Raw genomic sequence first — 26969 nt, forward strand, 5'->3', positions numbered from 1 at the left:
AGACCAGTCCTGAGTCTGTGTCTTCTGGGTATCTCTGAACATTAACCTGTACTGTTCAGTGGTTAAGCCTAACCCATCAATCAGAGCACTCTTCAGGACCAGGTAGTTTCTAGAATCCCCATCACTAACTGTGAGGAGTCTGTCTCGGCCTCTACCTTCAAAGGAGAGCCACAAGATTGCTGCCCACTGCTCCTGAGGGATCTGCTGTACTCTGCAGGCTCTCTCCATTGCAGTAATCCATTTATGGATATCATCCCCAGCTTTGTAGGGGGGCACAATCTTACTCAGGTTTCTATTATCAAAAGACCTGTCTTTATCCTTGTGGATATTGCTGCCACCAGTGGGTTCTATTACCCCACTCTCTCTAGGCTGTCTTGCTCTAGCAAGTTTCTCCTTAGCCAGGGCAACCTCTAACTCTTGCCTCTGGATCCTAAGCTCAGCCTCTCTCATCTTGGCCTCATGTTCCCTTCTCTGAGGGCTAGTCATCTCCTTTCTGGAGTGACCATGAGAGCCTCTAGAGACATGGGAGGTATTGGATTCACCTGAGTGATGCCTTCTCCTCCTATGGCCCTGGTTAAGTCCACCTGGGGGTCTGAATGGGTTGTTACCTGATTCATTCCCAAGTTGACTTAAGTTAGCCTGGTTCAGTCTACTGACCAGCACCTGACTATCTCTGTCATCATCTGACTCACTGCTTTCCACCTCCTCCTCCTCTTCTTCTTCCTCTTCCTCTACATCTACTTGAGGAGCTCCAGTGGTGGAGGCTTCCTCATCTACTAGGATGATAGGGGTAGGGGTGTCTACAGTGTCATCCTCTGAAGGATGGCCTCCTTCAGCATCCCCTGTGGGGTTTGCTTTAGAGGTCTTTAGAGCCTCAGACTGATCCAAGAGCTCTCTTAGGTGGTCTGTAGTAGGGGAAGGCCCTGTCTTCAGACCCCTTAAGACACAAAGCTGTCTTAATTCCTTAAAGGGAAAAATAGCAAACTGGGATGGTGCCCTTGGAGGGTCACTCTCAACAGGAGTAAGTCCACTGGACCCCTCTGTTCCAGACATTGCTCTAGTGTGGGTGGATGTGTTGCAATCTACCTACACTGGTGTTTACCTACTAAACCTATCTAGTAGTTGTAGCTAGGGTGTGCTACTCCCTTTGCTCTACAACAACTAAGTTCAGTAGAACTTATGTATACTAGTCTTGTTTTATATGTACCTAGCAGGTACCTGTATGATCTTTCAAATGATAATCTCAAAGATTGTAATGGTAAAACAACAGCAAGCTCAGATCCCAATCCGCTGCTCACCAATGTGAGAAGTTGGCCTGGTATATAATGCTCACTAATTCTTAGTGATCACTTTGTACCATGCCAAGCAACCCTTATGATGATGGTTGTAATTTAACCTTGTAGACCAGTTATCCTAGTGGTAACGTGGACAAAGCAGTCTTAGGCTAAACTCTGAAAGGCATGTGAAGCCAGCTGTTATACCATACACAACCCCCTTGAATACCAAATGAAAGGGGCACCACACAGATATATATTGAAAATATATATTGATTTATTAACTATTAAAATCCCCTGGACTCTTTATGAGCACAGAAGCACAAGCGTTAAATCACAAGACAGTTTAAAATACACAAAAGTTGCACAATATGGATGAGCCCTAGGGGCCACCTAAACCATATACTAAATAAGTGGTATAAGAGATACCTAAAGGAAAGTGAAGAGGCCTAGGGCCTTGGGAATCGCTGGAGCTATTCGAGACTGGAGTTGACTAAGTCGGGAAAGGCCCACGGGACTCGGGTGCAGTGTTCAAAGTGCACGCACTTCTCAATACAAAGTCTATGGTGCGTAAAAAGCCCAAAGTTAGAAAGTTAGGAACCTTCCGAGTGACCTACGGAGCTGAAACTTAAAACACAGGCCCTTGGGATGTGTACCAGTGCAGGAGCACCGGCGGAGCTGAGTTACCTCACCCACAGGAAGCGGGTGCACAGGGTCGAAGATGTGTCGGGTTTCGTCACGCTGGTCGATGGTGCTTGGAGCTGAAGATGCTGCAGGCGGCTCGATGAGAAGAGTTCCGGTGGATCCAAGGGTGGATCTGAAGAGTTGAAGACCTGAAAGCAGAGGGGACAGTGTTCAAAGTCACTAGCCAGTGACTACCGTGGAACCAGAGTGGAACCAGGCGATGTCGGGTGCAAACAGGCGTTGTCGGGTAGCTTCTTTCTGCAGCCACGTGGATACCCGGGGTCGAGGACGTCCAGGAGTCGGTCACGAGCTGTCCCACGTAGGCTTCTCGCTGTTGGCGGTGTCGGCGACCTGATCGGAGCAAACAGGCCTTGGCAAATGCAAGCCACGCGGAAGTTGAAAGATGCTGTTCACTCGGCCCAGCAAGGTCAGAGCGAGGGCTCCTTTTCACAGGAGCTTGGGTAGGTCTGGAGCAACCAGACCTGCTGTTTAAATCTTCGGGTTCGTCGCCAAGATGGCCGCTGACCACGTGGCTAGTGGCCGGGATGGCGCGTCGAGTGGCACAGTGCAAAAGGGCCCCACGCAGATCGTGGAGATGCTGGGGGGCTGATCTTCGGTGCAAGGGCTGCTCGGTGGTGGGGGTTCTCAATCCCCAAAGCACAACGTCGAGGATGCCTCAGAAGCTGCGCAGTCAGCTTGTCGGGTGTCTTTCAAGAGGTCCGGTCCCACGTCGCTCGGTGCCTCCACGGGTCCCTTCTTCGCAGGGACTGTGGATCGGGCTCTGAGAGGTCTGGGAGTCTGGTTCTTGTCGGGCTCTGGGCTCGGTCTCCGGCGGGAGGCGGCGGCAAAGCAGACGTCGAGTCGCTGGTTGGTACCTGTGTTCACAGGGTGGTCACTCCTTGGCCACAAGGGAGATTCTTCTTCAGTCTTCTGTGCAGCAGAATGTCGAAGTCCAGTCTTCTTCTTAGTTTTAAGTTGATTTCGGGATGATCTGCTGTGCAATGGCACTGCTCCCCCTCTTATTCCAATCTAGGGGGTGGATCACCTACTAGGTCCCTCCTCTGGGAGGAACCAGGAAGGGGGGCGGTTACACCCCCTTTCCTTTGTCCAGCTCCGCGCCAGGACTGGGGCTGGAAGGCCCCAGAACCGGTTTGGGCTGGCCTATGCACGGGGACACCTTGTGTGCCCCGGGCATGTCTGATTCTATTCAGCCCTGTCCTACCCAATACACAAAATCCTGTCTGGGGTGGTGCTCGCACCTCCCAAGGCAGGAAACCCTTTGTCCAGGCCACCATCTGCCGAGTTTCGGTCAGCAGCAGGAGGCCAGACTTGTGTCTGTGGTGGCAGCGTCCATTTTGTGAAGCTGAGGCTCTGTTTAACTTTAACCGGGGTTAAGGCTACACACATGTCGTGTCCCTCTAGAAGGGTGGAATGCTATCCCCGTCGCCAGAATTGGCGAGGGGATAGTATTCCAATTCGTATGACACCTTACTCGACATGTTTTGATAAAGCCAACCCAAAGATAGCATTTAACCGCGAGGATTATAATGCACTTAAGAGTATATGGTATGGCAATATCCCGGAACAGCTTAGGGAGTGGTTCCCGACAGCTGCAGACAGGCTCAGCTCATGCCAGAGCACCATCTCACATATTTCCAAGCACTCTGCCTCCAGGATTGATGAGGCCTTCCATAGGAGTGGCTGATAGGAACATATGTGTCCAGTTTAGGGTTAGGCACAGACATACTGTACCTAAGTAAGAGGTGGTTACACCGACTTACCCCAGCTGAGTGATCAGCCAGTTGTGTCAAAGATGGAGGCCAGGCCAGGGGTGGCACAATACGTGCTGCAGCCCCTGGTAGGCCTTGGATACACCTATGCCCTGGGCACCTAGGGTGCACTCTTACAGGGGCTCATAAGGTGAACCAGTTCCAATTCGTAATGCACCTAAAGTGCATTGGCATCAATTTAGAGAGAGAACAGCAGGCTGTGGGTCTGATTAGCAGGCCCACAGCCACATTAAGTCAGAAACCAGTGAAGCAAAAAGCAAAAATTTGGGGTGACCATAGGATAGCAGACCCTACTCTCCTACAGTGGCCACCTGGTGCACAAGAAGCTGAATGCCAGAACGCAGATGCTCCAACAACGGCAGGTGCATATTCTGAGTCTGAAAAGAACAGGACCATAAAACCCAACATAGCAAGCTGTACACTGGCTCCAATATATTCAAGGATCAAGAACTCCGCATTGTCCAGCAGTCGCGGCCGGCATGATTTGCAAGTGAGGGAAGGGTTCACGCAGGGGTTGGGGGTGGGGGGGGGGTAAATTAATAATAAATAAATACATTTAAACTAACCTTCGCCTCCAGTCCCACGTCTCCTCTCTCTGTGCCGCCGACTTACAAGAAGCAGGCAGCCTCCCTCTCCTCCCCTAAGCCAATCACAACGCTGCAATGGCAGCGTTGTGATTGGCTAGGACACCGACCCCACAGATGTCTATTGGGAGGCCATTTTCTCTATGTAGGCTGCATGCAGCCTACATAGAGAAAATACAGAGTGGCAGATTTACAATAACTGTTGCATCCCTGCATATCAGCAGGGATGCGCCTGTTATTGTGCGTCATGGCTCCGCCACCATGGATGCGCCTCATTTACAATGCGGCGCACCAAGGGGCAAAAACGGACAGATGCGTGACACATCTGTGCCGTAAAGGCGGCGCATTGCTGGAGTTGCGTCGCAAGCGTGACGCAGCTCCAGCAAGGCTCAGGGGTGCCCTATCTTTCAAATGCTGCGTCAATCCTTATGCCTGCTTCAAGCAGGCGCAGGGTTTTGACGCAGCATTGGCTTAAAAGTGACTGAGTGAAATCTTGTAGATTTCACTCAGCCACTTTTAGGAAGCGTTCCTGCGCCGGAACGCCTACTTCTGGCGCAGGGCTTTACAACGTGACGCATCTCCCAGGTGGGCCTGGGGCCGAACAAACAGTCAGTGCACTCAGAGTGGGAAAGCCACTCCTCCCCTGGACTCTTGCAGGACCACCCACCCGCCCGCCCCCAACCAGGCATAAACTTCTGGTTTCTCGCAGTGCGAAAAGCAGAAGCATAAAACGGTATTTAAAATACCATTTATGTTTCTGTTTCTCACACTGCGAGAAAGCAGTGGGCCGATGCTCCTCATCCCACGTGGAGGAGCCCCCCTGTAGTCCACAAGGCCTCCTGGGCCTAAGACCTGAAATACCTATAAAGACTGATGCAGCCTTACATGCCAGGACCATGACAGCTGTATCAGCACATCTTATTACCCAAAGAACCTGCCTCAGACACAAACACAGAGGCAGAATCCTGAGACATCAGGGCACTGAACTGTGGTATGGTCTGAACCAATGTTAGAGGGTAGAGAAGAACTACGGGAAGGGGCTGAAAACCAACCAGTTTTGGATTGCATTGAGCTGAGCACCCTGTATGTGGGTGCTGCAATCAACAATTTCAGCCCCCAACATCGACTCGACTTAGCTGCTTTACTTCTAGACTCTGGGCCTCATTTAGAGTTTGGCGGACCTGACACCATGTTCCAGTCGTAGGCTCGCACATGTCCCCTCTCCCTGGCCCTTAAAGACAAGTTGTTATGAAGCATGGCCTACCCTACCTGGGACCCACTCCTGGGTGGTAATTGTTAATCTACAAACCAAAGATGGCTTCCTCAAATGGAAACTATGCCATCTGCTCAGACCTGAGACACAAAGATGTGTGTAAGTTTTTGAGAGTGTTTGAGCTAATTTAATCCCACTGATGATCTCATTCAAGAGTGGCATTTCACTGCAGTCCTCTTCTGCTGAAACGTTCTTACTTAATGACAAGTTCTTTCTGTGAGTTCCTCGTGATAGTAATAATAATTACAAAACATAATTATGCTTTGTTACCTTCATCTATTCCGTCTGAAAGCCCAGACCCAACTTTTCCTGTGACGTGACACGTTTCATGTATATGGGCATGATGCCAAGATTCAGTGTTCCAAAATGCGGAGTATCCGCTGACCAATGGTGAAGGTTTGCTGTATGACCTGTTGGGCTGAAATTAGCCCAGGTCCCTCACTAGCAGTGGCACACCCAACAGCAAACAGCTGGCAGGAGCATCAATCACACGGTTTCAGACAAGGCTGGAGGGAGAGGTTGAAGTGTGAGATTGCCCGCATTTGATTGGCCTCCCAACCTAGAAGCATCACCTCTCACTGCTTTGAAAATAAGGAACTAATAGTCAGTATTGATGCAGGGCTTTCCTTTGAGCCTCAGGGTATCTTGGTGGATGACTGTGAGAATTGGCTAGGTTCAGGTTTAGACTGGAGCTCTATCGAGTGGATGTTGCGTTATTGCCTGCGTGTCAGATACACATGTGTGTGGAGGTGTGGAGGTCATCCTTCATGTATTTTGAATTAAGCAGGCAGCATCGCAGCCATTTTGGAAAAGAAAACCCCTTAGAGATGGTCTGTTAGCCATCTATGGAGTTTCAATGTATAAATAGTTGGAGGTCACACTTCACGAGTGGTAACTTTGAGCCCATATTAATGTGAGTGGTGTACGCGAGTTCCCGCGTGTTGCACATGTAAGAAAGCATGAGTCAGTCAGCAACATTTTATGAGAATTGCCAGTTACTTGCTTTTCTTGTCAACAGATTCTGCATCTGTGATTTATCCATCAGTATTAAAATTGGTTCCTAGTCAGTGAACTGGTTGATCCTAAGGTGGCAACTTTTGCTATTTTGATTTATTGATTGGGAGATTGAGGTACTGCTTCGGAGTTACGGTATATCCACAGACAGTGGTGACCACATTCTTTATTTTTGATGTTGGTTTTGATTTTGTTCTAGCAATAGAGTATATTTGTTGTGGTGAATTCATGTTGTAAGACATTTCCCATTCTTAGGTTTTTCATGGCTACAGTGAGTAGTTTAATTGCTTTAGTCAGTTTTGTAGAAGGATGTTGTTGAATTAAGCTTGTGATATTGTTAGAAGATAGTTGTAGCCCAACCAGCACCAGGATGTTGACAGCTGACTAATGTCATGTAATGCAAGTGAACTCACGCCTGACACTCTCGATGGAGAAGGCGGGTAAATGCCAAGAAAATCACGCTCTTCATTGGTTAAAGCTTTCCTTTCATTTACTTTCAACCCAGATTCTGATGTTTTCTTCCCATTTTATATCAGCCTGCTGCCACACTGCTGAAACATGCTTGGAGAGGGGTGGGGGCAACAACCTGTTGACCAAAAACAATTAGCTGTGCAGCAGCACTTAGCTACATACATCCGCTGCTTTGTGACTACTGTATGTCTATACCCAGAATTCTTCTTCGGGGTTAGAAACTGCTTCACTCTTTGCTCTTCCCGGTGCAGCCTCAATCCCTGTCATGGACTGATGTTCCCACTACCCTGCCTCCAGCGCCATTGTGCCCTTTCTCTAGTACTGCCACCTCTCCCTTTCATTGTTTCCGTGAGCCAGGTTGCTGCATTGCAGGTGAGGCCTAGAATGCTTGGAATATTCCACAGCAAAACCAAAGGGGATGATGGACAGAGTGTTGAACATTACATGCACTCACAGTCAGTTAACTGATCTGGGTTTAATCCATCATCATTCTTTAGCTCACTCTGGCACCCCAGTTCGGACATGGCCATATGCAAATCAGTCTGACCCTGTGCCTCATTAGAACAGTCCAGCCCGAACTGCCAAGCCATGTCTTCCCTGGACCAGAAACAAGCATCTTGGGACCAGTTTCTGGCTAATCAGCCGTCATCAGCCAGGCTTGCTTGAATCCAGTGGCAAAGTGAGCAAGGAACCCACGTCTGGGCATCCCCTGCCAACTTAGGGTGAACAAAGCAAAACCAAAGGGGATGATGGATGGAGAGTTGAACATTGCTAGCACTCACCTCCAGTCAACTGATCTGGGTTTAATCCATCATCATTCTTTAGCTCACTCCGCCACCCCAGTTCAGAAATGGCCCTATGCAAATCAGTCTGACCCTGTGCCTCATGGGAACAGTCCAGCCCCAACTGCCAAGCCATGTCTTCCCTGGACCAGAAACAAACATCCTGGGACTGGTTTCTGGCTAATCAGCTGTCATCAGCCACGCTAGCTTGAATCCAGTGGCATAGTGAGCAAGGGACCATACCCTGCCAACTTAGGGCGAACAAAGCAAACCTAAGGGGATGATGGACGGAGTGTTGAACATTGCAAGCACTCACCCCCAGTCAACTGATCTGGAATATTCCACAGAGCATTGATTGACTGATGGCAGCCAAGCTGATGTGAATGAATGGAAGTTACCAATAGAACTGTGGGTTTGATTACAAGATTTACGGGAGAACACCTACACCAGTAGGGTTTTTCCCACGCATGTTTCTCAAGATAAGCTTGGGCAGGAAAAATAAGGGACACAAGTGAATCAGTATGCAAAAAACTGTTGCCGCAATTATTCCCCATTCCTTGGGGCACGCTTGTAATGGTGGGCTAAATACCACAACCCAGAATAAATGCACCTCGTGCTATTGAGAATTCCATAGGCGGTATTATGACATTAAGATTTCCAAAAGGCCCTTACTTAGGGTCTGGATTACAAGTTTTGTGGTGTGGGAGCGGATCCCCTCGCCGGCAGCCTGCTCCTGCATATCCAAATCTGTGTGCCTACTGCCCGTCAAAGTACAAGTTTCCTCATGTCTAGTGGGCATTTTTTGGCAGTCCCACAGAGGTGCCTCTGAAAATGGGAACACCCAAAAAAGTTCCTGCTCTGTATTGAGGTGCATACTCACAGGGGGAACATGTTGTGCAAATGGGCAACAAGGGGCCCTGTAGAGCCACCTCTGTTTTAGGACTGTCAGCCTATTCATGGAGAAAAGACCTCCATGACACCGCTGACGGTCCTGAAACTCGTGATATGCATGATGGTGCCTCAGCGGCACTACCAGCATATACTGAAGCCCTGACCGCTGTGCTACTGCCTGGGAAAGGTAGTTCTCTGGGGGCTGCGGTAGTGCAATGGTGCTCCGACTGCCAAAGTTGTGATATGGTGATCAGACCTCGCTAGGCTTATTTATTTAATTAATTTGGAGCAAGGCCCTTCCTTCCTCATGGTGCCCGCAGCCTCTTCCACCTCTCCCGACCGCCACAAAACCCCAGCATGGTGCGCACAGTCTCTTACACCTCTTCCCACCGCTATGAATCCCACAGCTGCAGACAGGGCGTAACCAGAGCAGGCAGTCTCAATTGGCTTTCGTCCGCTGCCGGAAAAAACTTTCAATTTAAATTTATGAGCCTCGGAGAAGCATTGCTTGCAAATATTTCCCTGCCCTTCTCTGCGCTAGATGTTTACTTTGCACCCTCCATTGTATTTTTTAAATTATATCTGTTTGTGAGTGTGGCCGTGCTTTAATGTAATTACAGGGCACAAGTCCTAAAAAAAGAAGTGAGGGGACGCTGATGTCACGACAGGAAGTGACATCACGAAAGGTGACTTGCACCATCAGACCAGTGGTAGAAGTGGGCGGGAACGGAAGGGCACGGCGTGCCCCTACTTCGACAAATTATTTCAGTCCGTTCCCCTACTTGTTACTTTCCACAAAGCATCCCTCGACGGCAAGAATAGTCCTACTTAAAAACACAAACTTTTTTTTCATTCCGATTCCGGGGGCTGCTCGCACTTCTCTGTTGAACTCCAGAGACTGCAGCAGCCCCTCCCTGAGCTCTCACAGATGGTGGGCAGACCCATTGTCATTCCGATTGAGGCCGATTATACCCTTTCGAATGACAATGCGCCCGCCCTTTGCCTTTAGCACAGGGGTTCCCAATCTGTGTGCCGCGACACCCTGGTGTGCCTTTAAAACTAAACAGGGGCGCTGCAAACAGATGCTATAATTATTAATTATGTACCTCCTCTAAGTCAAAGTCTCGAGTAAACTTTTAGCTCAAATTTCAGTTCTCATCAGCCCGGGCGTGCTGAGATTCCAACTAATAAATCAGTGTGAAAGGCTGTTTGAACTCTGAGGCAGAAGCTGCAGCACATTCGTAAGGAGTATTTCACTGCAAAATATACGTTATGTTTTTTAACCACGCAATATGAAACCAATTGCCTTGAATAGACACCAATAGAATGTAGGTTGCATCACTCACACGCACTGATGCTGTTTGTTAGTCATTTTAACTCCAGCTGCACTCAAATTCCTGATTTTTGTTGATGGCTGAGTAAAAGTGTTTCTGTCTGAAGTCAGTAGAGGGCTGTGTCTTACAGGATCCAATCGGGCTACTAAATGTTGCATGCAGGCCTCGTGGGCCAAGGGGGGTGTTTGGAGGGCTGGGGTGGGGGTGGATGGGAGATTCCAGCAAACGTCTCAGCATGTATCACTAATTTGGGGTGTTATGCACGTATCACCAGAGATGCAGCGGCGGCTGGTGACATTTGAAGTAAAAGAATTGTAGTACTTCACAGCGGCGAGTGTGCGAGCTCGAACCACCTCCGGAGGGTTCGGGAGTTCTACTCCGAGAATTTTTTTTAAAAAGAGTGGGCAAATGGTGCATTTACAAACAAACTAGAAGGTGTGAAAAACAGCTCAATTAATATACTGTTTAGAGTTGTGGGAGTTAAGAAACCTTATAGAAGTTTGACTCATAATGAGAATGCTCTGTGAATATGGAACTCAAATGAACAACAATTTCCTGGTACATTTCCTGGTACCGCAGTAGCACAACTATTCTTAATCATACTGGATATAACCACAAGCGAACATGTACAATACCATGATTGACAGGGTGATGAATTTTCTTGGACACTAGCGCTTAGGGAATGTAGCAATTTCTCACTCCAAGGCTCTCAAAACTATTCACACATCAAAAATATGTTTTTGTGCAGTGCTTTGAGGCGCTGACCATACATGCAGACAGGGCGTTGGACACAGGTTGAGCCCACCATGGGTGGCGAAACACAGATGTGTCCCACACACACCACTGTAAAACACTACAATTACAAGATGGAAGCCATGACAGGTGCATCACTATTGAGGCAGCTAACTAGAGGTGTTAACATGCTCAGTGCAACAGTGTTCCACTGTGGTACCAACAGACTCAAGTTATAATGCTGGCTGCGCCACTGCCCTGTGCTTCAGTTAACCATTTGCCAAACTTGAAGCAGGCCTAACCACACTATTAGGCGCTATATAATCAACTGCCTCCTGCCTACAATCAACAACAAAAGCAGGATGATGCAGCTGCACTGGCATGTTTGGGAAAGGAAGTATACTGAAGTGGTAGATTGAAGCCAAAAACTGTGTTTCTCTTGCAAACATACGCCAAACAAATCTGTAACTCTTTTTCCTTAAAGATATTTCCATTTGACAATTCTTTATACACCTAATACTATTTTAAACACATCAAAGGCAAATACTAATTGTAATGCTGGACAGTTGGCCCTGAACTAACTGTTTTCCTTTTTAACTTCCTAAGATCATTTAAGAATATTTTTCCTGCGATCCCCAGGGAGTCACAGTGTGTAATAAAAGACTAAACAAATTGAACTAGGGAGTTATAAAAAAACACACACAAAGACGGACATTTGCCACCAACATTGGGATGCTCAAAGACCCGATGTACCCATTTGTAAAACCATTGCAGTAGTCGAGGAGCAGAAAGCGGTTGCAATTATCAGTATTCTCAAAGGCCCAAAACTACTAAGGAATTTAGACAACTGTGCAATGTGCAGGAAGTGCTGTAGAAGAATAAAAAATAAAGCTGCAGCATGCTCGAACATATTTTTTTGGAACAACATAAACCATTTTATAAGGGGTTTGCTATTATTAGCAAATAGGAGCTGTCAAATGACTTAAAGATGGGAAATCCAAACTGTGATAAGTAAAGGTGCTTTAGCGGGTTTTTCTGTGAGAACTATACAAAAGCCTGTTTTCTACAGAAGTGCAAAGTCTGCATACAGACTCTGTAATCTTACAATGGGCAGAGAAAAAACACACTGTTCTCTGTAGAAGGAATGTCATCATGTGAACTTAAATTAAGAAATCAAGGAAGGAAATTAAAAGCACGAGTTGAATACAACAGGTACTTTTTATTGGATTAACTGATAAAAATCACTTTGGAACGGCATTTACCAGCTTTTGAGATCACACAAACCGTCCGGGGGGGCTGAGGGACACACTTTTGGAAATAAACTACAATGCTCAAGAGGGACTTTGATTTCGTCCACCGCCCACCGGAGAGAAAACTATAATTAAAGGTTTTCTGTTTCGTCCATCAAGTTGTGGAAAATGCATAAATTAAGTTAAGGATGGGCGCGGCTGAAGGTTTCGAGGCACACACTTGCTGAGCGCACATTAGAAAATGACCATTCCAACTCCTGCCTTTATAGTCTGTCATGAGGTGCTTACAGAGACTGACATTCCATACTCCTCAAACCCACCCTCTCTCTCTCGCACCCGGTTCTCTTTTAGCATTCGTTCTCCCCACTCCGACTCCTCTTGAGTTTCACCACGTTCCTTCTCTCCAAGTCTGGAACACTCTGCTACAGCCAAGGGTTCTCTCACAAGTCACTCCCTGATGCGTTCGCCGTTTGGAGTAACGCTCGATTCTAGAGGCCGACAATCGCCTCAAGCCTCACATCCCAGCTAGAAAATTACACTCACCCCTAAGCCTGACACTGACGTCTCTCGCAATCTAAATTTTTATGCCACCTGACACTCTCCTCCTCTATTGCCCAGCAATCTCTCCCCACCTGCAGTTTTATACTGTACTCTCTTGTCACCAAGACTAGAGTGCCACAAACACTAGTACCCCTTAGAGCGGAGACTCTCTCCCACTATACTAGACACTCTATACTTGAACCCTGACACCTTCGAATATAACTTGGCAATGTCTCTTATTCACTCTTACTTTTTCACAGCAGGAATCGGGATGGATCGGATGATCTAAACGACGACGCACGTAGTGTACTGTAACTGTATGTAGTGTGCACAACAGCGTGACGGTGAGGGGGGAGTCGGTCTGCTGCCTGTGCACAAGCCCCTAGAGATTGAGAACGTCACGTCACACTACAGGTAGCGACGCACGCGTCCCGAAATGGCCACTCACTGCATGGCTTCAAATGAAGTCACACAGTGATTGGCCATAGAAAGTACGGCTGAGGCAGTGTGCCACCACCCACGCGCGGCATCCAAAAATGGATTGCCTGCCCTTCTGCGCGGTGGACCAGCCAATCCTGGCGCTGCATGCAATGCCAGGATTGGCTAGGGGGGCACACGGACTACTCGCCCTTTGCAACCCCGAAGGCTGCGGCCCAGATGCTGTAAGAAACAGCACCCCCTTGGACCCTCTCTAAGGGGAACTTCAGTGGAGGTAATGTACGCGCATGCTTGGGCTAGTTGGAGCCCAAAACTTCACATGCGCAATGCTGCTGCAGCTGAGTGTGGACTGTCACTCAAGCTGCAGCAACACAGCGCAGCCCCACCCTCTGCGCACTCCGGATTAAGTCAGGTGTGTCCCGGATTCCCGGGGGTAGCGCTGCGGCGCTTTTTACCATTCTTTAACTTGCCAATGCAAAATATTGTTACTGTGCTTGACGATGGTGCGTCCATGTGGCTTAGTGGGGCTACGCCCCTATGCCCCAATGGACGCACCGCACCTGCAGGGATGGTATCAATGTTTAATTTGGTAGCTGTGCATGTTGAGGAGGATTTGGGTATGATAAACTGCACAAAAGACCAGACACTTCCCTGCTAAGCTCCTAATTGTAATATTGGGTAAGACTCACACCGTTGAGTAAACAGCAAGTTGAATTAATGAAAGGTTGTCGCGTGCAAACCAGGGCTTCGCTGTCTGGACAAATCAGCGTTGAAGTAAGTACAATATAGCAATCTCCCAATGGGAGTTGTCCCCTAGTGCACCGCGTTAAGAGATACCCGAAGGTATGATGAAGTTCAAACAAAGACCAAGTTTATTCAAAATCAATTTGTAATTGTAGTAATCATTTCATCATTACAAATTTCTTAATTTTCATCCATGTGATAAAGTTATTCTTTAGACGTGAGTAAATACATCCAAATTAATTATTTCCATATCCCTATGCATTTCGGGCTTGTCCAGCCCTTCATCAGGGCAATAGTCTGTGAACAAATAAAAAACGGACTGATATCAGTGGTGATATCTGCTATGCACATTTAAAGTTAAACAAACATCTTTTCAATGAGAAAACAACTGTTATTTAAAACATCAAATGATCCTAAGGGAGCATCATGTATAATCGTACAATTTACTGCAAACCAAATGTTCGGTAACTGTCAGTATTTCGGTATTTATGGTGAACTACGCTATGAGACAAGATAGAAAGAACCACCACCAAACGATTATTATTATAAACATCAGGTAGGAAGCATCCAGTCAAATACAATTATAACGTTCGGTGCAGGCAGGTGGTACGATAACTATCGGGTTTCAAAAAAAGGTGAGCTACAGGTCGTGTGCAAAGAATAAGGAAAGGACGCCCTCAACCACGATAAACAGAATAATAACAAATCATGACCGACTTTAGTGCCAAAAAGGTTGTCAGAGTTGCGGGGAGTACTCACTGGAAACGTGTTACCGAGACGCTATGACTCACAGGTTCCCATTAGCGTATAAGGTTGATACTCGTGTGGGTTTGAAATAGCACGCCGGGTGCATTGGAATTAAACAACAACGACAGACTGTTTACTTGTCCGAAGTGTGGGGGCCATTTTGGAACAGTTAGAGGGTTGTAAAAGGAGTCATGTGGGGGCCATATTAGAGTGGTGAACAACTGGTAATAACGAAATCGAATGGCTCAATCATCAGAGTCTAAAAGGGTGAACAAAACAGGGATTCCTAAGTGAAAAAACACAAGTGACCCAATCCTGAAGCTAATCATAATACAATGTCTAAAAATGGGTGAAAAGACAAAAAAGATTCAAAAGTGAGATATGTAAACATACGGGTACAATGATGAGCATGATAATACATGGCAATTCAGGATAATCATGAGTTAAAGGTATAATAAGTCTGTTTAATGATAGCAAAGAAATTCCATACGATCATTCAGCCCTGTGGGGTGCATCGCGCTCAAATACCTTATCCAAAAGTTCTCCCTTTGAAGCAATTTATTTTTGGGGTTCATGCCCTCCTGGTTGACAACGTTCTCCAAAATCATGAATTGTAGCTGAGCTACATTGTGTCTGTTTTCAAAAAAGTGCATTGCCACGGCTGATTTAGTATTAGCAGTTCTTATGTTGCTCTTGTGTTCCAAGATTCTGGTTCTTATTTTTCTTTCTGTGTGGCCAACATAGCACAAGCCACATGGGCACTTCAGTAGATAGATCACATTAGGTGTGTTGCACGTCGCGTTGACCTTAAGTTTGATTTTGTAACCTTTCATGGGGTGTTGTAAGATATTGCCCTTGATGACGTTATTGCAATTACTGCAATTATAGCATGGTTGTAAATGTAAATGTATTGCAATTTATATAGCGCACGTATCACCCAAAGGCATCAAGGCGCTTGCCTTGGGAACCCGTCCTGGTATTCCCCTGTGAGATAACCCCAGCAGGGTATCCACAAGGTGAAAGCCAGGCATCCCGCAGCGAGGGGCCGTAGTGGAGATTAAGCAAGCTATTGCCCAGAGTCACAGAGTGTGAACCCGTGAGTCGAGTAGGCACTGGAACGAGAATTATCGAGTCCGTGGAATTTTTGTGCCCAAGACCTGCCGAGGCGGGGAATTGAACCCTGGCCCAGGACCGATCTCAGCTTCCGGGTCTGCCGCCTCTAACCCCTGAGCCACACTTCTGTTGGAGTCCTTTATACCTGGAAGTTGGACTTGTGATCTTGGGGTGAGTTAAAAGTTCTTTGATGTTGGCACCACATGTGTAGGTAAAAATGGGTTTATGTTCAAATAATCCTCTGAAGTCAGGTTCCTTACTCAATAGAGACCAGTGTCTAAGTATTATATTGCGGTATTTGTTGCTCAAGGTTGAATATTTGGAAACCACTGTCATACGTTTTTGTTCCTTTTTAGGTTTTGGTTTGAGTAAGTCTTCTCTCTTCATGGATTCACACTTAGATATGGCACTGTTCACAATGTCATCTGGATATCCTCGTTCCCTGAATCTTTGACACATAATGTTCATTTGTATTGTAATGACAGTCAGTGTCATTCGAAACAATGCGTTTGATTCTCATGAGTTGAGACAATGGACGATTGTTCCTGAGGTTCTGCCTGTGAAAACTAGTAAAGTGCAGGGTACTGTTGCGATCAGTCTCTTTCCGATATATGGTAGTTCGAAATTTCATATTCTCCGATATCACCTGTACATCAAGGTAATTGACAGTGCTCCGATCATACGTCCATGTGAATTGTATTTTGTCATTTATATTGTTTAAGCCTTCCAAGAAGTGTATTAGGTTGCTTTCTGGTGCAGACCACAGTAGAAAAATGTCATCAATGTACCGTACATACAACCTACCAGATTGAGCCCAATCTGGTAGATTGAGGATGTTGTTCTGTTCAAAGTAGTGCATGCATAAATTCGCGTAGATTGGGGCAGCACAATTGCCCATTGAAGCCCCGTTAAGTTGTAGGTAGCATGTATCTCTCCAAGTGAAATAACTTTGGTAAAGGGTGAATCCTAATAGTTCCATCAGGAAAGGTTGAAGTGTTGGGTTGATGCCAGAATTCAAAATAGCATTTTCTATAGCTTCAATCCCTAGGTTATGTGGGATAGACGTATATAACGCCTTCACATCCACCGTACAAAGCCAATATTCCTCATTGGCTGATAACTCCATGTTTTCCAGTTTATTTAAAAATTGAGTGGTATCCCGTGTATATGTGGGTGTTCTAACCACCAAAGTTTGTAAGTGCTTATCCAATAGTTTCCCAACTGGTTCGTGGATACTCCCCGTTGTGTAGACAATGGGTCTGAATGGAGGTCTCTTGGGGTCCTTGTGGACCTTCGGTAGCATATACAGTGAAGGAGTCTTGGGATGTTCCTGAGTCAAGAACCCTTTGGTTTTTTCAGTGATAATGTTATCTTCCAAAGCCTGTGACAGGATATTTTCAAGTGTTTGTTTGAATTCTTCAGTGGGGTTCCTGTCCAAGGGTGCATAGGTGGTGGTATCCGTTACATGGAGTTGTACTTGTTGGTGGTAAAATGCACTGTCCATTATGACCAAGGCGCCACCCTTGTCTGCGTTTTGGCAGATTATATCTGGGTTTTCAGCCATCTTCTTCAACAAAGATCTTTCCTTAACAGTCAAATTGCTGTGTTTCAGTTTAGTTTGGAACTGTAGAGTGGTTAAGTCTTGTTTCACCAGGTTCTCAAAAGTGTCAATTAATTTATGGCTGATGGGAGCAATAAAGGTGCTGCGTGGACGTAAGTCCACTAAGGTACTGTCAGGTTGAGTCACAATTGTAATGACATTTTCAAAGTAAAGGCGAAGTCTAACATTTCTCATCAATTTAAAGAAACTCACTTCTAGTTCAAGGGTGTTGGAGTTGGTGGTTGGTACAAATGATTGACCCTTTTGTAATGTCTTAATCTCTCTACATTCACCGAGCTAGACATTGTGTTCACATCTAACATGGGCTTCGATTGGAATTCATAGAGCATATTATCAAGGCCATTATCGCTGCTTTATCGGCAGTTTCCTGCCGATAAAAGCGGCGATAATGTATCGCCTGTCCTTGATAATATGCCCCATTGTTTTTCTATGCGATGCTGGAACATGCCTGTCAGTACACTCCATTCGTTTTATGTTAAATACAGCAAAATGTCTGTGTTTTTCCCATTTTGTGAGTTTCTACTTTCATTTTGTAACTGCAGTGTCCTTTCAGTGTTGCTGTAGATTCGGCATCAGAAGCTTGAGTAACAGAAGTAGGCTGGTGCGAGCCTCAGAGATGTTGTTTTCACCCGTGGGAAAAAGCACGTAACACCAGTGTCTAAGATTACAGAACACATGAGTGCACAAAAGCTGGGTTGAGTGTCAGCAGCAACGCCTCAGCCAGGAACACTCACTCCCTGAATGGGATCCGTTCAAGAGTGGCTTCACACCCGCGGCACTGCCGTGCACTGCACATGTGGGGTCAGGCACACACTCCTTGCACGGGCGCAGTTAGTGCTCGATTCTTCTTCTAAGCTCTAGATGGGCTGACTGCCGCCGCGCTGTACCTCTCATGACCCAACCAAACACCATAGCATGTCTAGGTGCAAGCTTTAGGGCACAACCCCAATAAAGTGCATCTTAGCCAAGACTGGGGACAGGTCGGGGAGGTGGGTCATTTCAAGTATATGAATGATCACGCTAGCACAATACACACCAAGCGGGCAACTAGAGCCAAATTTCGGGGGAGGGGGGCAGGGGGGGGGGCTGGGGCGGGACTGAAAAATATTTCGGGGGGAGGCTAATTCTTCTGAGTGACTGTAAGAAGGGGTGTTGTGTGTACAGGGAAATCTGTTCCTGACCTGCGGGATTGCTGTTTCCACGAACCTCACAGGACTAACTCTACTTCTCGCGGCCCCCGCTTCGCGGAAGCCGCTCGTGAGGGAGTAGCTGACCGTCTGAGTCTGCGGGCAGAAGAGGAGACTGACCCCGGATTCCAGCGGGACTGCGAGGACCAGCAGGTAGTGCGGCGTTCCATCTCCCGTAGCTGGTCCTCTTCCCGCCCCGCCCCCAGGCTTAACAAACTGGCGTGAGGAATCCACCTACCTGATGTTGTGTGTACAGGGAAATGTGTTCCTGACCCGACCTGCGGGATTGCTGTTTCCACGAACCTCACAGGACTAACTCTACTTCTCGCGGCCCCCGCTTCGCGGGAGCCGCTCATGAGGGAGTAGCTGACCGTCTGACTCTGCGGGCAGAGGAGGAGACTGACCCGGATTCTAGCGGGACTGCGAGGACCAGCAGGGAGTGCGGTGTTCAATCTCCCGCAGCTGGTGCTCTTCCCGCCCCCGCCCCCAGGCTTAACAAACTAGCGTGAGGAATCCACCTACCTGGTGTTGTGTGTACAGGGAAATCTGTTCCTGACCCGACCTGCGGGATTGCTGTTTCCACGAACCTCACAGGACTAACTCTACTTCTCGCGGCCCCCGCTTCGCGGGCACCGCTCGTGAGGGAGTAGCTGACCGCCTGACCCTGCGGGCAGAGGAGGAGACTGATCCCGGATTCCAGCGGGACTGCGAGGACCAGCAGGGAGTGCGGCGTTCAATCTCCCGCAGCTGGTCCTCTTCCCGCCCCCACCTCCCATTATTTAATTGGATCTGCCAACAGGCACGTGGGACGAGCGCGGGTCGGAGCACCGGCCGACGCCCGGGCAAAGGGCGGGCAGTTTGAGGCCGTTCGAGGTCGGGCGAGACCGGACCAGGCCACACCTCTTGGCTCTCATCCTGCATCCCTAAATAAGACTAAGGACCATGTCATCCAGAGAAACTAGGAGTAAAAGTGCCCTCGCTGGAGGAGCCCCCACTGGCACCTTGGACAACTCCTTTGTTAAAGCAGGCGCCCTCCTGATTGATGAAATAACAGTTTTGGAACGCCGCATTTCCCAGGAAATTGAGTGGGTAAGAAGATCATCCATGGGAACTATAGCTCAAGCAAAGACTCCTGTTAAAGAACTCGATCTTGTACCACTTGGCTCAGGGGTCACAGGGAGTAGCGGGGTAGTGGCTATCTCAGATGTAGACATTTCGATTTCTTTTAACGACCTACCACACCCATCTACTCAAACTCAGACCCCCCCACAATCTAGCTCTCCCCCCTCACTGTTAACACTGTAAGCCCCAAAACAAGAGTCACTTCCTCAAAACAGGGAGTTGGGGAAGGAGCAATCCCGAAAAGGAAAAGAGCGTCTCAAAATCCATGGAGCCGTAAGGCTAAAGCTCCCAAGCTCAATCCCTTATTAGAAGCAGACCCAGTAGAAACTAGTAAAGCAGCACCCAAATTACTCGCGAATGCGCTATCGATCCAGATAGCGGATGCATCGCCACAGCAAATGGAGCTCGTGAACCTTAATTCTAGCTTGACTGAAGGAGGCGATATCTCCATTACTAAGATTGCTGTGCTTCTAAAGTCACTCCTCAGCCCTTTAGCAGCTCGACTAATAAAGATCAAGGCTAGGCTTTCGGCCATGGAAAAATCAACGGTCCAATTAGCAGATGCCCTTAAAGTTGGGATTAAGGCTGTTAGGGGTGGGTCCTAACCTAAGAATACGAAGGGTACACTAGTTGCACCAGTGAAGGATATTAGACAGTCGTCAAAAACCACTCAGCCTGAACCGCCCACTGCCCACTCTACGACCCCTCATCCAACTGAGGGACTGCCTACACTGATTCACTCGGGTTCTAACATCCCAGCCATCCAAAGAGCCCCAGTCACGACTCAAAGACCTAGGCCCCTGAGCCTTTCCCCACAGGCCGGACCTTATGTAGTCATATTGGCTGGCATACCGGAGCTAAAACCAGAAACCATCGAATCGGCCACCTCTTTAAAGAACAAGGTGACCAATTGGCTCTCGTTAAATCGACCCCTCCCCCAAGGAATAGTGAGTGAGGTCCTCATGGCAAGAAGAGTCCCCTGGGTAGTTAATTCACGGAAATCAATCAATGGGGACTGTGCCGTGATTAACTTTAGGGATCCCAGGACTGTATACTACATCTGCGGCTGGCCACATCATGACCAGGGGACTTCCATCCAATCCTTACCTCTTACCTTCTTTTATCCACCTAGTATGAATTTGTTCAATGAGGAGGGATGGGAGACAGTGCCTAGGCGAGGTGGTCGGGGAGGCTGGGAGAGAGGAGATTCTTACCGACACACTGACAGACTGCCTGCCCAGATTAACACATATAACAGGCTAAGCTGCCTGGATATGATTGATTGACACACAACGAAGCGGCAGGGGTGCGATATGAACGAACCAGGGGTGACCAGGCCAATAATATTAGTCTATTAAATTACCCCACCGAACTAACTGCAGGGATTCCTACATGCACTGAACAGCACAAAGATCAGGAAGCCCATCGCCCGCAAAAGGGGCTCTCGCCCACTAAACAAGAATTTTCAGGAATTTGAGGGGTTCAGGCTGAAATTCTATTATCCCCGCCTAGTCCCCAAGACAAGAGTATCCCCGTAGGTCCCGCACTAAATCCAAGATCGCACACCTTAAAGTTACTTTCTTGGAATGTGGCCGGTGTCGGAAACAAACTTGATTGCCCGGACTGGAGTTTATTTGTGGGTAGTGAAGACATTTGCCTGTTCCAAGAAACATGGGCTCGAGAGGAACACACTCGCCCTGGTTTTGTGGTCTTTTCCACACTTGCGAGATGGGGGGCAAGGGGAGGCCATCTGGGGGCCTTGCAATCTGGGTGGCTACACACCTAGGTTGCAAGGCAGTATCCCATCCCACAGCTTCGGATTACATTCAATGTGTCATTCTGGAGTGGACAAACTCCAGTAAATTGGCACTGGTAAATGTCTATTCCATTGAGGAACTCTCCATCCTCCTCGGTGATCTCCCACATGGAACTCCCTTCCTGGTTGGAGGTGATTTAAACTCTCATTTTGAGCCTCTGCCAGGATTAGTCGACGGAATATCACTGGAGGAGGATGCGTTGTGGCGAGTTCCCTCCACGGCGGCCCCCCCCCCCCAGAGCTTGGACACCCCTTGCAGTCCAGATCACCACTCTAACCCTTAATCATGGCATAAGGGCCTGTAATGGACGTTCGAAGTCTGACATCCCCCCAAAATGTACATTTAATAAAGTGGGCAGGGAGTCAAGACTGGACTCCATCTTCATTCAATTGTCTTCCTGGAAGTTCATTGAGGATTTCAGGGTAATACCCAGGGAGGATAGCGATCAAAATGCGCTAGAACTTGAATATTCCCTCCCCGGCGCAGACATAGCAAATGGGGCTACCCTAGACGCGCCCGATATGGGTTGTCCCTGACAAATTATAGATGGAGAGTGAGGTGGGAAAAGCTAGCAGCAAATCGAGAGAAGGTTGCAGAGCTATACGCCCACGTCATTCCGATATTTGAAAGGGTGTGCGCATTAATGGAACACCCTAACATTGGTGATGCGCACACAAAACTTTACCTGGTACACGAGGACCTTATTAAATCCTTGGCAGAAGTTCTTTTCTCTATGGGAAGGACAGGGGGAGGAAGGCCACAACGACCCACCTGGTACAACTCTACATGTCGCAAAGCAAAAACTGACCTACTGACTAGCATTAAGGAGGGTAAAAGCAGAACACTCATATGGGAAATGAGATTAGATTATAAGCAGTTGACTACCCATGCAAAGGCTGAATGGGATTATGACAAATGGGAGAATTTGTCCATCACACTAGCCGTCAGGGACTCTCGGAAGTTCTGGCGCCTAGTGAAGGCCGGGTCCGAGGACCTCCCTCCTGCCATTGAGCCTAACATTTCAGCCAAGGTCTGGCAAGATCATTTACAGGCCTTATACACAGAAGGTGAGGGAGCTGCAACCGCGGTCTTCCCAACCACTGGAACACAGCTGGAGGTGGATCTATTTACAGAAGCCGAGGTAAGGGTGGCAATTTCAAGGCTGGCCTCTGGCAAGGCGCCGGGCTTGGACGGGCTCCCGAGCGACATCTTTAAACAGGAACCAGACATTTGGGCCCCTTACCTGTTGACAATCTTTAACGCCGTCCTGAGGGGCATGGAGGTGCCTTGTACTTGGCTGGGAGCAGAGATTGTCCCTATATTTAAGAAGGAATCGCCTCTGCTTCCAGCCAACTACAGGCCCATCAGCCTCATTGATGTGTCCCAAAAACTTTTTGGTAGGCTGATACTTGATCGCCTCCAAAACTGGATGGAGGAGTTCTCCATTCTCACCTCCTACCAAGTTGGATTCCGAAGGAAGATCTCAACAACAGATCAGATTTTCCGACTCAATCTTTTGTTTTGGAAAACTGCTATAATCGAGGGAGGCAGCCTCTACACGGTCTTTGTAGACCTGCGTGCCGCCTTTGATTTAGTCCCAAGATCCAGACTATGGACAGTGCTGCTGGAGATGGGTATTACCTCGGACATCCTGAACATCCTGATAAGACTACACCAAGACAACTACGCCCGGGTCAGGTGTGGTAAAAATGGGATGCTCTCAGGGAGATCTCCCGTTGACAGGGGGGTGAGGCAGGGTTGCGTGCACCCACCCTGTTCTGCCTCTTTGTCAACGGGGTAGTTGACCACCTGACTAGGATAGTTGACATTGATGCTCCAAAGCTCAGCGGCAGCAGGGTGCCTGCTATTATGTTTGCGGACGACACCCTGCTGCTGTCTAAATCCCCGATGGGAATACAACGGGTTTTGGATGGCTTCGTAGCCTTTTGTGTTGATAGGGGACTGGAGATCAATATGTTGAAAACTAAATATATGATTCTTAGTCCTCCTCACGCAACACGCCCCAATCCCACCATAGGTACATTGAGATTAGAGAGGGTCAACACATTTGAATACTTAGGGGTGACCATCAATCAAAACTTGACCTGGGACACACATCGGTCAAAGGCCAACACCAAACTAGCTCAGTTAACGGGTGGTATTGCAAGGATGGCAAACAAATCAACCCGCAAACCACTCTGGCCAGTGCATACAAATTTATAAAATGCAGGCTCGGGGGCAGTTACACACGGGGGGAGCTGTGGGGCCACATACCCGCCCAAAGTCTAACAACCACGGAGAATAAATTCATTAGGCAGATGGTGGCCTTACCGCCAAGTACCCCACTTCTTCCGCTCAGATTAGACCTGGGCTTAAGAACCATCGAGGAAGAACTGGGATTAAAACCCCTACCTTTCTGGCGGCGAATTTGGAGTACCCCAGAACTCATGAGCTACAGGAAGGAGTTGCAAGAGATTTTATTTCTACCAAATTCAATGAACATTCCCTGGCTGAAATATATAAAAAAAGACATGTGAGAGACTGGGAAGGCCGGAAATGTGGCTGGATCCAGCCAACGCTTGTAACAGGGTATCCCGTAAACATTTATCAAAAGTCTACTTTGAATTCAAAACAACAGCATCATTACAGAATTCACGTATGGGGTCCTTAACACATTCTTTTATTAAAATTAAAGACTCCTATCAACAGGTACTTGTCCTTGATAAAATCAGCCCTGTTCTGACAAGAAAACTATTCTTACAGTGGAGGTATGGTACACTCCCCCTTAAAGCATTTAGTAGTACCTGGTCCCATCCCTCCTCCCCAGAGCTATGTCCACCCTGCTGGCATCAACAGGAAAACGATTTGCATGTCATCTTCTTCTGTAAGGCTTACCAGAAACCAAGGAAGTATTGGCTTGTTCCCCTACTTAAAAACTTGGGGTTCAGGCAATACTTGCCTGCCTACAGAATATTAAAAACGGATGTATCGCCCCAAATTGTGTTTGCGGTAGCCAAATTTTTAACTGCGATGTGGTACATTCGTACTCGTTGTATGCACTGATATAGCCTTGGCACAGTTTTAAAATCCTTTTTAATGTATTTATATTTTTAACTGAAGTACAGTGCACAAAATTTCTGTCATTTTAAAAAAAACTAACGTGTGATGTATGTTGGTAAACTCCTGACTTGTCTGATTTGTTCACCAGGAAACTGTAAAGTCCTTTTAATTATTGCTGACAGATTTGTAATACCTTTTTGTACTGTTTAACTTTTTGAATGTCACCTTTTATGATCTATTTGATTGAAATAAAGGATAAATGAATGAGTAAGAAGGGGTGAACACACAACAAAAGCCTCATGTGCAAGTAAATGTTCTGGTGCGGCTGCAATTAGATGCTCCTCAGCCTGCGAAGCTGTCTACGCCCCGTGAGCCCAATGGGTGTTGCGCGCCTGATACACACCATGGTGCAGCCTTCTCGGGTAACATGGCGCTGCATGTGTCTGAAAATGCACTTCCACACCGACAACAGTACAGCTCTGTGAAGTTTTTATTATGGATGTATTGCTTGCATAGTTACTGATTATTGATCTTTCCGTATCTCATGACTCTTTCTTTATACACTAAGCCTCTGTGTAATTTTCTTTCAAGAGTTTTGTTTGGTTGCCAGCAATTAACAAGCATTTTGTATTCAAGTTCGTACTGAAGCTAGCTATTTCGTGATAGTGACTCTGAACTGTTTCATGACAGAAACCTGAGTGTATTTTGTACTCAATGGATCCTGTATAGCTTTTATAGAGATCAGCTTTGAAACAGTCTTGTGCTGGGAACTCTTTGTATCATGTATATATTTGTCTTACATCATTCTCATGACTGACTCCCAACAAATTACACTTGTAAGCAGCAACTATCTCACAAATCTTAAATCTTGATTTTCAAGAAGAAACCCGCCTGCCCATAATACTTGTATTATTATTGTTTTGGTGAAAATTACATGTAGTTTATGAGAAAACAAATCGACGTTTATGAGTTTGTGAATTCTTTGACCCTCCTTATTTTTTTAAACTCTGCCTCCAACATTGCAGTGAATATTACCCATTTCCATCCACTCTTACCTTAACACCTATAGCACTACATGTGTATACGTCTATACGGTCTTGGTATGCAAAACAGATAGTACAAACATAGTTGTAGTGAAGTACGATGCCTGTACCTTTGATAGTAATTCTCGCCAATACTAAGAAAACCCCTTCTGCGTTACTAACCAAATGGGATCATTAGACCCCCTTGGTTTGGACTCATTATTGCATCTGCAAAGGCTTTTCTTTATTTCATTAAACAAAAGGCATTGCAGGATAGTTTGCATTTTTAAATTTGTAAGCCTTTGAAAATGATGAGCCCAAAAGGGTTAAGGTGTAGCATACGAAGCATGGTTTGAAATAATTTGCAATGATCTTGGGATTCTGATCTTCAGTGTGTATCAGTTCTTTAAACAGGTATCAAGAAACTTAGTTAAACATTACTCAGATTTTAATATTGCCATCACTATTTTTCACAGTAAAAAAACATTTATGTTGTACATGATACACAAGCGTAGCCACTGTAAAGATTCAAAGGAAAGCATACTGTTGATGAGTGATAGGAGAGGTAGAAGGTTGCTGCATTGTCACTGCATTGTGATGTAGTGTTCTTTAAATAGGTGTGTTTACAACTCTTTCTTAATCTGCAGCAGTGCATGGGCAGGCAGTAGGGATAAGGGGTCACTATTCTAGATCCTGAGTGCATAGATAGAAAAGGCTGAAGGCTTTGTTTTTAGTTTTTGACAGCACAGCGCTTGCGCTGTGCTTCAAAAATCTCTTCCATTAAATACAAAAAGTATTTAGGGGCTTAGCGCCTGCCCATTACTTACCTTTACTTGCCATTGGATTGTTCCCATGTCACTCTTCTTTTCCTGATTCTATTGGTTATCGCCTCCTCCGCTCGTCTGTCTTCCTCGTGGTCTTTGTCCTGCAGTGGAGCCTGGCCTGCGCCAAGTACTGCCACCAGTGGCTTGTGTCTTTTCACTGAATACTCCTGCAGGAACTCGGTTTAAACAAAATAATTTTCATGCTCTCTATTTCACCTCCGCCCCATCTTATATTTTTATAACCCACCAGCTTGCCGTTCTTTTAAAACCCACTACCTTCCTCCTCTCGCTTTCCTCTGTTTCTAAATCAACCCACCCCCACACTTTCCTGTTGAAGGAACCCGAGAGCCACGTGAAGCTTTTTTTAATATCTGGTACTTTCAGAGTGTACTACTGCAGATGTATTGTCTTAGCGCAGAGGAGTACACCCAGGGAAGGGCACGAGTATGCATAAATGAAAGCATATACATTTACAACACCAATAGATCTAACTCTCACAAATGCGAAACCTATTGCATTGCAAATGCTTGTCATAATTAGTTTTGAATGTTTTTAAACGCTGTTGTTTGCCTATGCAGCCAGCAGATGTCGCACTTTCTCTTCTAACTCACAAAACGCCTTCGTATCATTTTGTTAAATTACATTAGAGCAGTAC

General features: G+C 46.9%; 1 protein-coding gene across 3 annotated transcripts in view; it reads right to left on the reverse strand.

The window, feature by feature from the left end:
* ACSBG1 (acyl-CoA synthetase bubblegum family member 1) overlaps positions 1–26969 on the reverse strand; it is a 628810-nt gene that overhangs the window by 68664 nt on the left and 533177 nt on the right. The window lies entirely within an intron of this gene.

Source organism: Lissotriton vulgaris, chromosome 2_2 (genome assembly GCF_964263255.1).
Source record: "Lissotriton vulgaris chromosome 2_2, aLisVul1.2, whole genome shotgun sequence".
In the NCBI taxonomy this organism is placed as follows: Eukaryota; Metazoa; Chordata; class Amphibia; order Caudata; family Salamandridae; genus Lissotriton; species Lissotriton vulgaris.